Raw genomic sequence first — 14248 nt, 5'->3', positions numbered from 1 at the left:
ACAATTGTACAGGGAGTATAAGGGCAATTAGGGATCGGCAACAAATACTGGCCTCGGAAGCCATGCTCCCAGCCCACAAAAAAGAATGAAAACAAGAGGCAAAGCACATATTGCATTTTTACTTGTGTGAGACTTCCTTGTCCCGTCTTCACCAGATGCTGGGCCAGGTGTACAATTTCATTGACCGTATCGTAAAGGAAAATTATTGGCCATTATCAACCATAGGTTACTACTGTCCTCCAGGCATCATCCAAGGATCTATTGACAATCATTTCCTTTCACAGCTTCTTCAAACAATACACTTAACCCAGATTACCTTCCCCTGGAACTGTGGGAGAATTACAAGGCTCATAAACCGATGAAAGTATTTTATCACGAGCTATGTTGTTTTAATTTTTTTAAATTTGTAAAACACTCCAAAACACAGGCTCAGAAGCAATTGATAAGAGTAGGTAAAGCCTTAATGTGTTGGCACAATATTACCCAGGTGATCATTTTAACTGAAGCATGAATGCCTCCATTCTGAAGGGTTTACAGCTTCTATTTAAATGGGACACCATGGACTTTTCGTACGAACCCAGTGTACTGGCCAGGTATTATTGACGGCAGTCACTCCTCAGCACATTGTCTGTCAGTATCTGAGAGAACAAACGACAGGGTGGGGCAGGATCTGGCAACCTGCTGATGCTGGACCGCTCGCAACTTTGCATTGCATTTGAATGGAAGTTGAATTCCGAACCACATATTCGTGCCATTACTAAAACAGCTTAATTCCACCTCTGTAACATCCCCCAAATCCGCCCTGTCTCCGGCCACATGCTACTGAGACCCCCATTCACAGCTTTGTTATCTCAAGACTTGGCTATGCCAATGCACTCCTGCCCAGTTTCCTATATTCCAACATGCATAAACTTGAGGTCATCCTGAACTTTGCATGATCTTATTGAATGGCAGAGCAAAGGGCCGAATGGCCTGCTCCTGTTCTTAATTCCTATGTTCCGATGTTCTGATCTCTGTAATCTCCTTCGGCCCCACAACCCTCTGAGGTATCTGCGCTCCTCCAATTCTGGCCTCTGGAAATATGGCTGATTTCCATCACTCCAGCATTGGCGGCCATGACTTCAGCTACCTGGGCCGTAAGCTCTAAAATCAGGGACGATTATCCCCTTCATCCCCATGGTTTAAGTGGGGTTTGCAAGCATGTTCTCAGGCTGGGAGGGTGACATTTTAACCCGTCCGTCAGTATTCAGAGTGGAAATGACCAAACCGAATGGTTCAAATAGCAGTTTAAAAGAAATCTAGAGATCTGGTGTCATGGGGTTAATGGAACTTGATCTAGCAATGAGACCCGGACAATGTTACCTGCTACAGCATTTAAATCCACTTCTGCAGAAATTATACGATTAAACACAGACCTTGTTATTTGCATGACCATGTAAAGAATGATGGATGGTTTCTTTAAAGGCTGCCTGACTTTCAGACTTTCCATTGTGTCTTTTGGCACTGTGCTGCTTCTCGTGATATCATTGATTTTCATATCAAAAACCTGCATTGTCCGAAATCCAAAATAAGGTGATTAATCGTGGTGTCAGCAAGCCAGAAGCCACAGGCGCTGTATTTAAACAGTCGTTTCCCGCCTGCTCCAGTCAACAATGGCAACATTTGGTTTGGCAAATGCCTAAATATTGCTTGCTTTGAGAGTTTGTCCAATCCTGCAGTCCAGTTGCATGTACCAGTTCTCTGAAGAAGTTGTTCAGCTGGTCTCTTGCCTCCCCGCTGTCTACCATAGCCCTGCAAATCTTTCACCTTCAAGTGTTTATCCAATTCCCTTTTGAAAATGACAGCGTGTTCCAGATCACAACAACTCGCTGAGTGAAACAAAAAAATTCTCCTCCTGTCCCCTCGGGTTATCCTTTCATCAATTAACTTAGATGGGTTTTCTTCGGTTGCCCTCCGTTCAATCTCCCCTTAACCTTCGCTGCTCAAAGGAAAACAATCCCAGCTTCTCTCTTTCTCTCTCTCTCTCTTTCTCCAGTTGACTTACAAGTTATCATTTTTGCAATCGTACAATCTCCTGCGTAATTGAACCATGCCGGAAGGGCAGGGTTTCCCATGATCTTGTCTGCCCTCTCAGGTGTATGTCAGATATCCCACTGCACCATTTTGAAGAAGGGAGGTGAGTCCTCATCGGTGTCTTGGCCAATATCACCAGCATCACTAAAACACCTTACCTGCTCATTAGCAGATTGCTGCTTGTGTGATCTTGCTGTGCAAAAATTGGCTGTTGTGTCTCCGATATGGCTCCACTTTGAAAGTACTTCATTAGCTGTGAAGTAATTTGGGAAGTCCTGAAGTTGTGAAAGGTGCCATAGAAATGCAAGTTCTTCCTATCTTTTTAAGTCCTTCGAATTGTAGGGATAAGGGATTGGGTCTCGTAACTTCAGCAAGGCTGCTTCTAGTTTCTACACCATCTGTTTTCAATAATTTCCTCCAGGTGATGATTGATTGGAGTGTGAATGATTTTATTTACCATGCACACATATGTTCTAACCTTGAATTCATGCTGAAGAATCATTGCACCTACAAACTGTAACTGAGATTCAACAACAAGTGGAATTAACCTGCTTCGAATACAGCTTCAAGCTAATGGTCGATTGAGCTCTGAAAGTCCCCACCAAAGCAAAACCACCAGAGACCCATCGCTCTGCAAATACAACCATCGCTCTCTCTCCTTGAGGCAAGGCTGCTGACTAATTATCCTGACATCTGCAAGAGAGTGTGATCATCCCGGCCCACAATCACTGAATGATGCAACAGACAAAGGTGGGCCATCCAGCTCATTGTGGCTCTGGAAATAAGAATATCTGAGGTATTCTCCCCTGAATGCCCTGGACATGTGCTTTTCACCGAGTTCAGACAAGTAGTTTGTGTGAAATTGTCACCCATGGGAACAAGCACCTTAACGTGATGCTTATTCCATCCCCTCTCAAAGCTTTGGACACTAATTCAGGGGCCAAAAGATGAAAAGTCATGTTCCATAGGGATCAGTGCTCGGATCAGTGCTGTTTAGCATTTTTATGAATTCATTCATGGAATGATGGCATTCCAGGTGAGGCCGGCATTTACTGCATCCCTAATTGCCCTTGAGAAGGTGGTAGTGAGCTGCCTTCTTGAACCGCTGCAGTCCATGTGGTGTAGGTACACCCATTCCTTCCTGTTAGGGAGGAAGTTCCAGGATTGTGACCCAGCGACAGTGAAGGAACGGCGATATATTTCCAAGTCAGGATGGTGAGTGGCCTTTTGGAGGGGAACTTCCAGGTTGGGTTGTCTGCCTCCAATTTACGTTCACCGTTTGGCCTCGGGGAATCAGAAGTATATTTTGAATTTTGCAGATGACATCAAATTGGGAGATTATAATCAATGCAAATGAGAACTGCACCAAAATACAGGAATGCATCAATAAACTTACAAGGTGGGTGTGGAGTTGCTGAATGAGCTCCAATATTAATGAGCATTTGGGGTGGTAAATTTCGGTATGAAGAATCCATAGGCCTGATTGCAAAATGAGTGTCTCAATGTGGTGGAGGAGCAGGGGGATGGGACACAGATACACAAATGCGCTCCTGACTGAGCTTATTAATGCCAGAAGAAAAGAGCAAACTAACACCAGGATTCATTTCTCGAGTGGCATAATTGAAAAGCGGGAAAGTTACATTAAGCTTATATCGAACCTTGGTTTGATGACAGTTGAGGTTCTGGCCTCCATGTTATAAGAAGGACATTGGGACCTGGAGAACATGTGAGAAAGCTTCACTAGAATGATGGTGGGATGGAAAGGTTATACTTACCATCAAAGATTATTAGGTTGAGGCACTTGTCTTCGGGAAATGAGGAGGGACCTGATAGAGGTCTTTAAGATTGTGAAAGGATTGGCTTAGGTAGATGGAGAGAAGGTGTTTCCACTTGCAGAGGGGTTGTAAGCATAAAATGGTAGCGGTATGTTGCAGTTCGCTCAGAGATTCCAAGATGCTGTGGTAACATGCACTTTTACATGCATGCTGTAGTCTGGAGCTATGGATAGCGATGACAAAGAGTCCAACAATCAGAGAAAAAGTATTGGAAAAACTTGATGGACTAAAACCTGACAAATCCCCAGGACCTGATGGCCCACACCATAGGGTTCAAAAAGAGATAGCTGCAGGAATAGTGGATGTACTGGCTATTATTTCCAACATTCTTTAGATTTGGGAACAGTCCCATTAGATTTGAAGTTGGCAAATGTTACACCACTTTTCGAGAAAAGAGGGAGGGGGAAAACAGTGAACTACAGGCCAGTTAGTCGAACATCAGTTGTTGGGAAAATGCTGGCATCTATTGTTAAGGGGACCTTAGCAATGCACTTAGAAAAGCATGGTATGGTGAGAACAAGTCAACATGGTTTTACTGAAGGGAAATCCTTTTGACAATTTATTAGGGATTTTTAAGGATGTAACTAGGAGGGTAGATACAGGGAAACCAGTAGATTTAGTATACCTGGCTTTCCAAAAGGCATTTGATAAGGTGCCACACAAAAGGTTAGTTGGCAAGGTAAGGGCTCAGGGAGTTACGGGTAATATTTTAGTATGGGTAGAGGATTGGTTAACGGATAGAAAGCAGAGAGTGGGCATAGACGGGGCTTTTTCAAGTTGGCAGACAGTGAATAGTGGAGTGCTGCAAGGATCAGTGCTGGGGCCTCAGCTATTTACAATCTATATTAATGACTTCGATGAAGAGACAGAGAGTAACGTATCTAAGTTTTGTGACGATACCAAGCCAGGTGGGAAAATAAGCTGCGGGGAGGATACAGAGGGGCTGCAAAGAGATATAAGAGTGCAGGCAACAAGATGGCAGATGGGGTATAATGTAAGGAAGTGTGAAGTTATTCACTTTTGGTCGTAAGAATAGTAAAGCAGGATATTTTTAAAAAGGTGTGAAACTTGCAAGTCTCAATGCTCAAAGAGACTTGGGTGTGCTTGTACAAGGAATGCAAAAAGTTAACATACATGTGCAGCAAGCAATTAGGAAGACCGATAGCGTGTTGGCCTTTATTTCAAAGGGATTGGAGTATAAAAATAAATAAGTCTTGCTACAATTGGTGAGACCACATCTGGAATGCTGTGTGCAGTTTTGGTCTCCACAGTGAAGAAGGGATATGCTTGCAGTGGAGACGGTACAGCAATGGTTCTCTAAATTGGTACCTGGGATGAGGGGGTTGTCCTATGATGAAGAGGCTGAGTAAATTGGGCTTATATTCTCTGGAGTTTAGAAGAATGAGAGGTGACTTCATTGAAACATACAAAATTCTGAAGGGGCTTGAAAGGGTAGACACTGAAAGATTGTTTCCGCTGGTCGAGGGAATCTAAAACACTGGGGCACAGTCTCAGGTTAATTATTTAGGACTGAGATGAGGAGAAATTTCTTCATTCAAAGTGTTGTAAATCTTAGGAATTCTCTACCCCAGAAGGTTGTGGATGCTCCATTGTTGAATATATTAAAGGCCGCAATAGGCAAATTTTTGGCCTCTCAGGGAATTAAGGCACTCGGAGAGCGAGTAGGAAAGTGGGGTTGATCAGACATGATCGTGTTGAACAGCAGAGCAGGCCCGATGGGCTGAATGGCCTACTCCTGCTCCTATTCCCTGTGTTCTTGTTCTTGTATTCTTTCCATCCCAGGGTTTAATGAAGAATCGCTCCCGGACTCACTGCCTGTCATTAGCACGCGCGTTGGAAGGATTCACAGGTGAATACTCAACCTGTTCAGTCAGGTTACGAAGGAACTTCCTTGTACATCAGGTCCTGAGGTGGAACATGAATCCAGAGCTTCTGGCTTAGAGGCAGGAATGCTACCCAGTGCATTACAAGACTGCCTCGTAAACCAAAGCTATTCATTCATAAATCCAATGGGAGATTCAGGAGAAACTTCTTTACCCAGAGTGTAGTGAGGATGTGGAACTCACTCCCACAGGGAGTGGTTGGGGTGAAAAGTGTTGATACGCTTAAGGGGGAAGCTGGATAAACACACGAGGGAGAAAGGGACAGAAGGATAAGTTGAAAGGGTGAGATGAAGCACAATGGGAGGAGGCTTGGATCAGTTGGGCCAAATAGCCTATGACTGTATTGTAAATACTTTGCAATACTGTAAACCTGGTTGGTCATGTCGTGGAAGGTTTCATCTCATCACCTGCTTCCAATTGCCCCAGGCTGACAAACAGCTTTCCTTTCCATCTCCAATATTTTGTCACCAATAAATGAAAGCAAATAAAAAACAAAAACACTTTGTTTTCCAATGGACTCATGATTTTTCTCCTGGGTTACTCACAGCTGTGTTGAGGAGATTACTCTTAAATTCCTTTGGAAAATCCTGGAGACGTGCCAACCCTACTAAGACTGACTGAAAAGCCCGGGGAGTATGTTACAAAAGCTCCAAGCGAGGCACGGATTCACAGGTGCAGTGCTTCTCAATTGGTTTACACTGGGCTTTTGGAGGCAGAGGTGAATCATCACTATGCAAACCAGGGGAGGCGAGATATCAGAGTTCAGTCTGCAAGTCAACCCTGTGGTGAAAAGATGGCTGTCCAATTTCAGAATTCCCTCGACAGGTTCTCACAATCCTGGTGGAAGACCCTGAGCATTAACTCAACACCAATTGGGGCAGGACTTGAAATGATTGCTGGAGGGAATTGAGATTTAGTAAAGGAGTGTGAATCGAGGAGATTAGGCCCTTGAATTGGCACTTGATTAATGCCTGTCATATTGGACTGAGTGACTGCTCATGAGTTTTGAGTGGGAAAGTTCTCCTCAGTAACACGAGTAGATGCTCAGACACACACACACACACACACGCACACACACACACACACACACACGCACCTGCGTACATTCACACATGGGGCTGGATAGCATAGGCATCTGCTGGGTGTCTATTTGGCCGGTGGGGTGGGGAGGAGCAAGCGAAATATGTCAGCGGGCTAGCCCACCACCTTCCCATCCACCGCCCCGGGCTGACCCCCATGATGCACTAGTTGGGTGGGTGCTGAAATCGGCAGCCATATTGATGTTAATAATTAAAGGTCAATTTGGCTTGTTAGCAGGCTATTGACCAGCCATAATATGCTGCCCACGTCCTAATAGGGCTGGCAGGGGCAGGCGGCAGGTGTGACCCAGATGGAATAGGCGGGAAGGAAGGGGAGACCTCATTCAGGGAGTACCATGTGTACATCAGAGCCACCTCCCCTCATAAGATGTTACCCCTCCTTCCTCCCTCACCGCCTGTCCTCCAGTCTGCCCTCCCTGTTAAATCTAACCCATACACATGCATGTACATACACATCCTCAACGTGTTCTCACACACATGTACGCATGGATGTTCATATACAATGAAGTGTACACATACCTGTTCTCACACACATACCCTTGTTGCAGTGTAAATCATTTATTTCCCATGCGTAGAGTCAATTTTTCAAGTCAACATATAGTTTGTTCTAAGTCGCGAAGATCAGACATTTGCTGAGGTGACACATGGGGTTAAACAAAGCAGAAGGCTCAATGTGTGGAAAACATTCCTGCAGATTTTAATCACTTTGGCATCTTAAAACAATCACTAATGACGACACCCAGCTTTACCTTTCCACTATCTCTCTGTCCCTCTACTGCCTCACTGTTGTGGGCCTGCCTGTCCAATATTCATTGAGTTGCAATATCCTTCAGCTATAAACTGGAAAGACGAAAGCCATCATCTTTGGCTGATGCCATAATTTCTGTGACCCTGCGATACATTCCTCCCTTCCCATAGTCACCTTCTCATTCTGACCCAGGCAGTTCACAACCTTCAGCACCCTATTTGATCCAGAGGTGAGGTTCCAATTCCCCCACCAGAAAGACTGTCTAATTCCAGCTCCCTAACATCACCTGCCTCCACCCTATCTTCTGTTGGAACTCTTATCCGTATCCTTGTATACCTCAAGACTTTACACATTCCACAGCTTTCCTGGCTCGCCTCTCATCCTCCACGCTCCGGTAACTTTAACTCATCGGGAAACTCCTCTCACAATCACAGGACGTCCCCATTGCCTTATAGCCAATGAAGCACTTTTTGAAGTAATGTCAGAAACACGGCAACCAATTTGTGCACAGCAAGCCCCCACAAACAGCAATGCGATAATGGCCAGATAATCTGTTTTATGTGATGTCGATTGAGGGATAAATATTGGCCAGGATACAGGGGTAACTCCCTGCTCTTCTTCAAAATAGCGCCATGTGACCCTTTTCTGTCCGTCTGAGAGGGCCATGGTTTGATGACTCTCCTGTAAAAGGCACCTCCAAGACTGTAACACCGATACTGCCCTGGCTGCGTCAGCCTGGACTTGTGTGCTCGAGTCCTGGTGCAGAATGTTACGCCCCGTGGTTAGCATCCCGGTGTCATCGGGCGGCAGTCAGCAGTCGGCAGCACGCCCACGGACAATTAAGAGGGCTCTTAAGCCCATTAATCAAATAATTAAGTAGCATTTTTCACTGAATGTCCAACCTTACAGTTGGCGGGCAGGCGAATTGGCCAAGCGGCCTTTGGATTTTTTTAGGAAACCTCATCCACAGGCCGGGTGAGGTTTCCGACAGCAATTGAAAAAAAAATTTTTTTTTAAATTTCGAACATAATTTTTAATACGTCCCTGTTCATGTGACTGAGTCACACGTGGAGACATTTCCCTTATTTTTAAAACCTTTATTTTTGATGGTAAAATTCTTCAGCTCCCTGAGGTGGCTCCATGTCTTCAGGGAGCTTTCTGTGCTCGCTCCCCCCCCACGCAGATGCAAGCGCTCCTCACCACCCCCTCCACCACCCCCCAGCAGCTCTGAGGTTGGCCGTTAGTGTGAAATTGCAGTCGGAGCCCAATCGCAGGCAGTGGTCCATTTCGCAGCCTCCCCTGGGCCCACCTGAAGAAGGGAAAATCCTACCCCTGGAGTGAGACTTAAACCTACAACCGGAAACCTGCTGTCTGTTTCCCAACACACATCAAATCCCACTTATCACTGTCCTTGTTGATCTACATTTTATCTTCGTTCCCCCCAGGCCTCAAAGTTAAAATTCTTACCCTTGTGCTTAAATCTTATTCAGTGTCTTGCCCCTTCACCCCTCTATAACCTCCTCCGGCCTGAAATCCCTCTACTGGAACTCTCCATTCCTCCAACCTTGGCTTCTAACCTGCTCTCTTCACTCCTCCTTTGGCCTCTGTGTCTTCAGCTGCCTGGGAAAAACTCTAGAATCCCTTCCCTAAACACCTCTGCCTCTCTCTCCTCCTTTGAGATGCTCCTTCAAAGTCAACCTCTTTGGCCAACTGTTCAGTCTCCTGCCCCAATATTTCCTCATGTGGCACAGTGTCAAAACTCTATTTGATAATACTCGTGGGAAGGAGCTTGGGACATTTTATTGAAGTAAAGGCGCTACATAAACACAAGTTATTGGTGCACAGTTGCTGCATGGTTGAGATGCTGCTATTCTCACTCTGTCCACTGACCTTGATGTTGAGTGAACATCTGCAAAGCTCGCCACAGGAGACCGGGCACAGGAGCAGCTGCTGCCATCTCCCTTGAGCGTCAGGAAGCAGAGCTGCCCGCCTGAGATGAGTCCACTGCCTCTGGATGCACAGATGACAAACGGAAGATCTGCCAAGGTTCCTTTCAGGTTGAGGATTGCATGCACGTTCTGACTCTAACAGGTTGCCATAGACCAGATGAATGATTTAATCAATTGATTAAGCCTGCTCATTAAGCACCGATGCAGCGTCATATCAAACCATCAAATAATGAAAAATTGGAAGGATCCAGAGTCTTCTGAGAGATGGAACAAAAAGTCCCGGAGCATCTGTTGCAGTGGGGGCAGTTCCATGTGTATACAAGTGGCTGGCAATCCTGTTTACTTTCAATGGCCCCATTCCCCATCAAGAGATTGATGGAAATCGCATGAGTCACCACAATATGTTGGGAGCGGCTTTCAAACTAATTAGTGGGTTGAAGCTGTCAAGTCTGGCCTGGTTCCTGACAGATTAGGAAGCTGTCACATTCATCTACATTAATTGCTTCCTCAGAATCTCCATTTGCATCTTTATTGAAAGCTTTCAGAGTCACTGCATGTATGTAAATAAAAATTAAACATGGGTGAACTGTGACCAGTGTAAACAAGCGCTGCAGTGTTTATCGCTGGATTCCTGAACATAATTTGATTCCTTCCAAATTCCCAATTAGAGACATTATCTGCTTGACAATGGCCTGTTTAGGCAGCATGTTCTTCCCTCACGGGACAAAGAGAAGCTTTGATAAAGAACGGCAGAGATTGTCGTAATGGGGTCTGAGTTTTTAAGAAGTGTCACAGTGAGCGGACTCCATTGGGCACTTTGTGTACCTGACAGGGCCAACAATGACTTCCTCTTGAAGATGGAAGTGAGTAATTGGAATGAGACGAAGCCGGATGTACCATGTTCCTTAAATTCGGGACTGTCATTGTAAATATATTATGTCGTGGGAATAGATCACTAAAGGGATGAATGGATTAAAAATAAACTGGCTTTCTGTTCATGGTTATCCATGTGTTTCATTAGCAAACAGCCACATTTACTCTTCACCTTGATATATTTTCCCTATTTCTTGACAGGAATAGTCAAAGACAATGAGGATCTGGGTACGCAGTAGAGTGGCTCTGTTCCAGGGCTAGGAATCCAGAGGCAAAAGTTCGAATCCCTCCACGGCAGATAGCGAGTTTAAAATTCAGTTCATTAAATAAACTTGGAATGAAAATGTTAGTATCAATAATGGTGACAATGAAGTTACCAAATTGTCACAAAGACCCATCTGGTTTGCAAGGAAATCTGTCATCCTTACCCAGTCTGGACTATATGTGACCCCAGGCTCACAGTAATGTGACTGCCCACTGAAATGGCCAAGCAAGCCACACAATTGGAGACAGTTCACCACCAGTTTTTCAAGGACAATAAATCCCGAGCTTGCTAGCAATTCCCATATTCCAGGAATAAATAAAAAATAAATTGGCAAGGAGATTTATGGAGGACCTCACAATGGGGATGAACGAGAGGCAAAAAGTGAAGGGGATCATCTAAGCAATATCAAGCATAACAAAATGACTAACAAAAACTTAAGACAGATAAAGGCCAAGATACTAGGTTTGCCAAAAGCCGATTTTGAGGGATGAGAATGCAACAAAAGTAGATAAACTGGGCAAAGAGCAGACAGAAATATTTAAAATGATCATCAATCATGTTCTAAAGAATATATTCCTCTCTAAATCAGAAACAAACCAGCCAATAATGAATCCTCATGGTTGAATAAAAAGATAAGGGTAAAATTGAAATTGTACAGTATGTACATTAATCAAAGACACAATGACAAAAGCAAATATGAAGAGGCCAGCAAATAATTCAAGCAAACAGTGTGGAAAGTAAGGTGGAACTACAAAATTAAATTACTGAGGAATATTAAAAAGAAATGGCAAAGTATTCTACAGATACATAAATAAGAAAACAAAAATCAGGATAGAGGTAAGATCACTCCTCATCACCATCATCATTCATCATCACTATCACTATCATCATCATCATCATCATTAACATCATCATCATCACCATCTTCATCATTACCATCTTCATCATCATTACCATTATCATCATCAGCATCATCATCCATCATCATCATCATTAACAGCATCTTCGTCATCACCATCATCATCATCACCATCATTGGCATCATTATCATCGTCATCATCATTACCACCATCATCATTACTGCCATCATCATCACCATCAGCATCTTCATCATCACCATCATTGTCATCACCATCAGCATCTTCATCATCACCATCATTATCATCATCACCACCATCATCAGCATCGTTACCATCATCATCATTACCATCATCATCATTACCATTATCATCATCACCATCATTACCATCATCATCATTACCATCATCACCATCACCATCATCTTCATCATCATCATCATTTTCATCATCATTATCATCTTCGCCATCATTAGCATAATTACTATCATCATTATTACCATCACCATCATGGGCATCATTACCATCATCATCATTATCACCATCATCAGCATCATTATCATCATCACCATGATCATCATCAACACCATGATCATCATCATTACCATCGTCACCATCAACATCATCACCAGCATCATTATCATCATCACCACCATCACCATCATCATCATCATCAACATCATCATCATCACCATGATCATCATTACCATCACCATCATCATTACCATTATCATCATCACCATCATCTTCATCATTACCATCATCATCATTATCACCATCATCATCACCATCACCATCATCATCATCACCATCATCATCATCAACTTCATCACCATCACCATCATAATCATAATTGCCATCATCTTCATCATCAGCAGCATCATTACCAGCATCATCATCACCATCACCATCATCTTCATCATTACCATCATCATCTTCATCATCATCACCATCACTATCATTTTCACCATCATCATCACCATCACCATCATCATCATCATCACCATCATCTTCATCAGTACCATCATCACCTTCATCATCATCGCCATCACCATCATTATCACCATCATTATCACCATCAACTTAATCACCATCATCTTCATCACCATCATAATCATGATTGCCATCATCTTCACCATCATCATCAGCACCATCACCATCATCATCATCACCATCATCATCATTACTATCATCACCATTACCATTATCATCATCATCATAATTACGATCATTATCATCACCATCATCATTATTACCATCATCATCATCACCACCATCATCAGCATCACCATCATCATCATCACCACCATCATCAGCATCACCATCAGCATTATCACCATCATCATAATTACCATTATCATTATTACCATCATCATCATTACCATCATCGTCACCATCAACTTTATCATAATCATCATCATTATCATCATTACCATTATCATTACCATCGTCATCGTCATCATCACCACCATCATCAGCATCACCATCAGCATCATCACCATCATCAGCAACATTACCATCATCATCATTACTATCATCACCATGATCATCATCACCACTGTCGTCACCATCAACATCATTACCAGCATCATCATCTTCATCATCATCAGCACCATCGTCATCATCTTCATCATCATCATCACCACCATCATCATCACCACCATCATCATCATCACCATCGTTGCCATCATCATCATCATCAGCACCATCACCATCATCATCACCATCATCATCATCACCATTATCATCATTACTATCATCACCATTACCATTATCATCATCACCATCATCATAATTACCATCATCATCATTACCATCATCATCACCATCAACTTTATCATAATCATCATCATCATCATTATCATCATCACCATCATCATCATCACCATCATCATTCCCATCATCATTGTCATCATCATCATCATCATCATCACCAACACCATCATCATCATCACCATCATCATTCCCATCATCATCATCATCATCATCACCAACACCATAATCATTATCATCATCATCATCACCATTATCATTACCATCATCATCGTCATCATCATCATCACCAACACCATAATCATCATCATCATCACTATCATCATCACCATCATCATCATCACCATAATCATTGCTATCATCACCATCATCATCATCATGATGTGTGCATTGCCTGAAGGCAGGTCCTTGCCTCCGATGAGTCTTTCCATGAGTTTCTCTACCCTGTGCCAGTCTTTTTATTTCCCAATAACTTCCTTCAGCCTTCAAGTCATCCAACATTGATATTCTCTTCCTTTCTCTTGTTCCTTGAAATCTTCCCTCCATAACATCTCTTACAAGTCTGTTTCTCCTTAAGTTGTGCCCTACCCAGACTCTCTGTTCCTCATTACGTTCAGCAGGTTTCCTTGTTCATTCACTCTCCTCAGCCCTTCATCATTCATTATTTTTTCTGTCCAGCTGAACCTTGCCATTCTCCTCCAAACTTACATTTCGGAGCTATTTCGCAAGCAAGGTGAAATGATGGTGTAGTGGTATCGTCACTGGATGGGTAATCTAGAGACAAAGAACAAAGAACAAAGAAAAGTACAGCACAGGAACAGGCCCTTCGGCCCTCCAAGCCTGCGCCGATCATATTGCCCGTCAACTAAAA

Source organism: Cetorhinus maximus, chromosome 20 (assembly GCF_964194155.1).
Source record: "Cetorhinus maximus chromosome 20, sCetMax3.hap1.1, whole genome shotgun sequence".
Taxonomy (NCBI): Eukaryota; Metazoa; Chordata; class Chondrichthyes; order Lamniformes; family Cetorhinidae; genus Cetorhinus; species Cetorhinus maximus.
The sequence above is the reverse complement of the archived record's forward strand: the minus strand, read 5'-3'. Positions refer to the sequence as shown.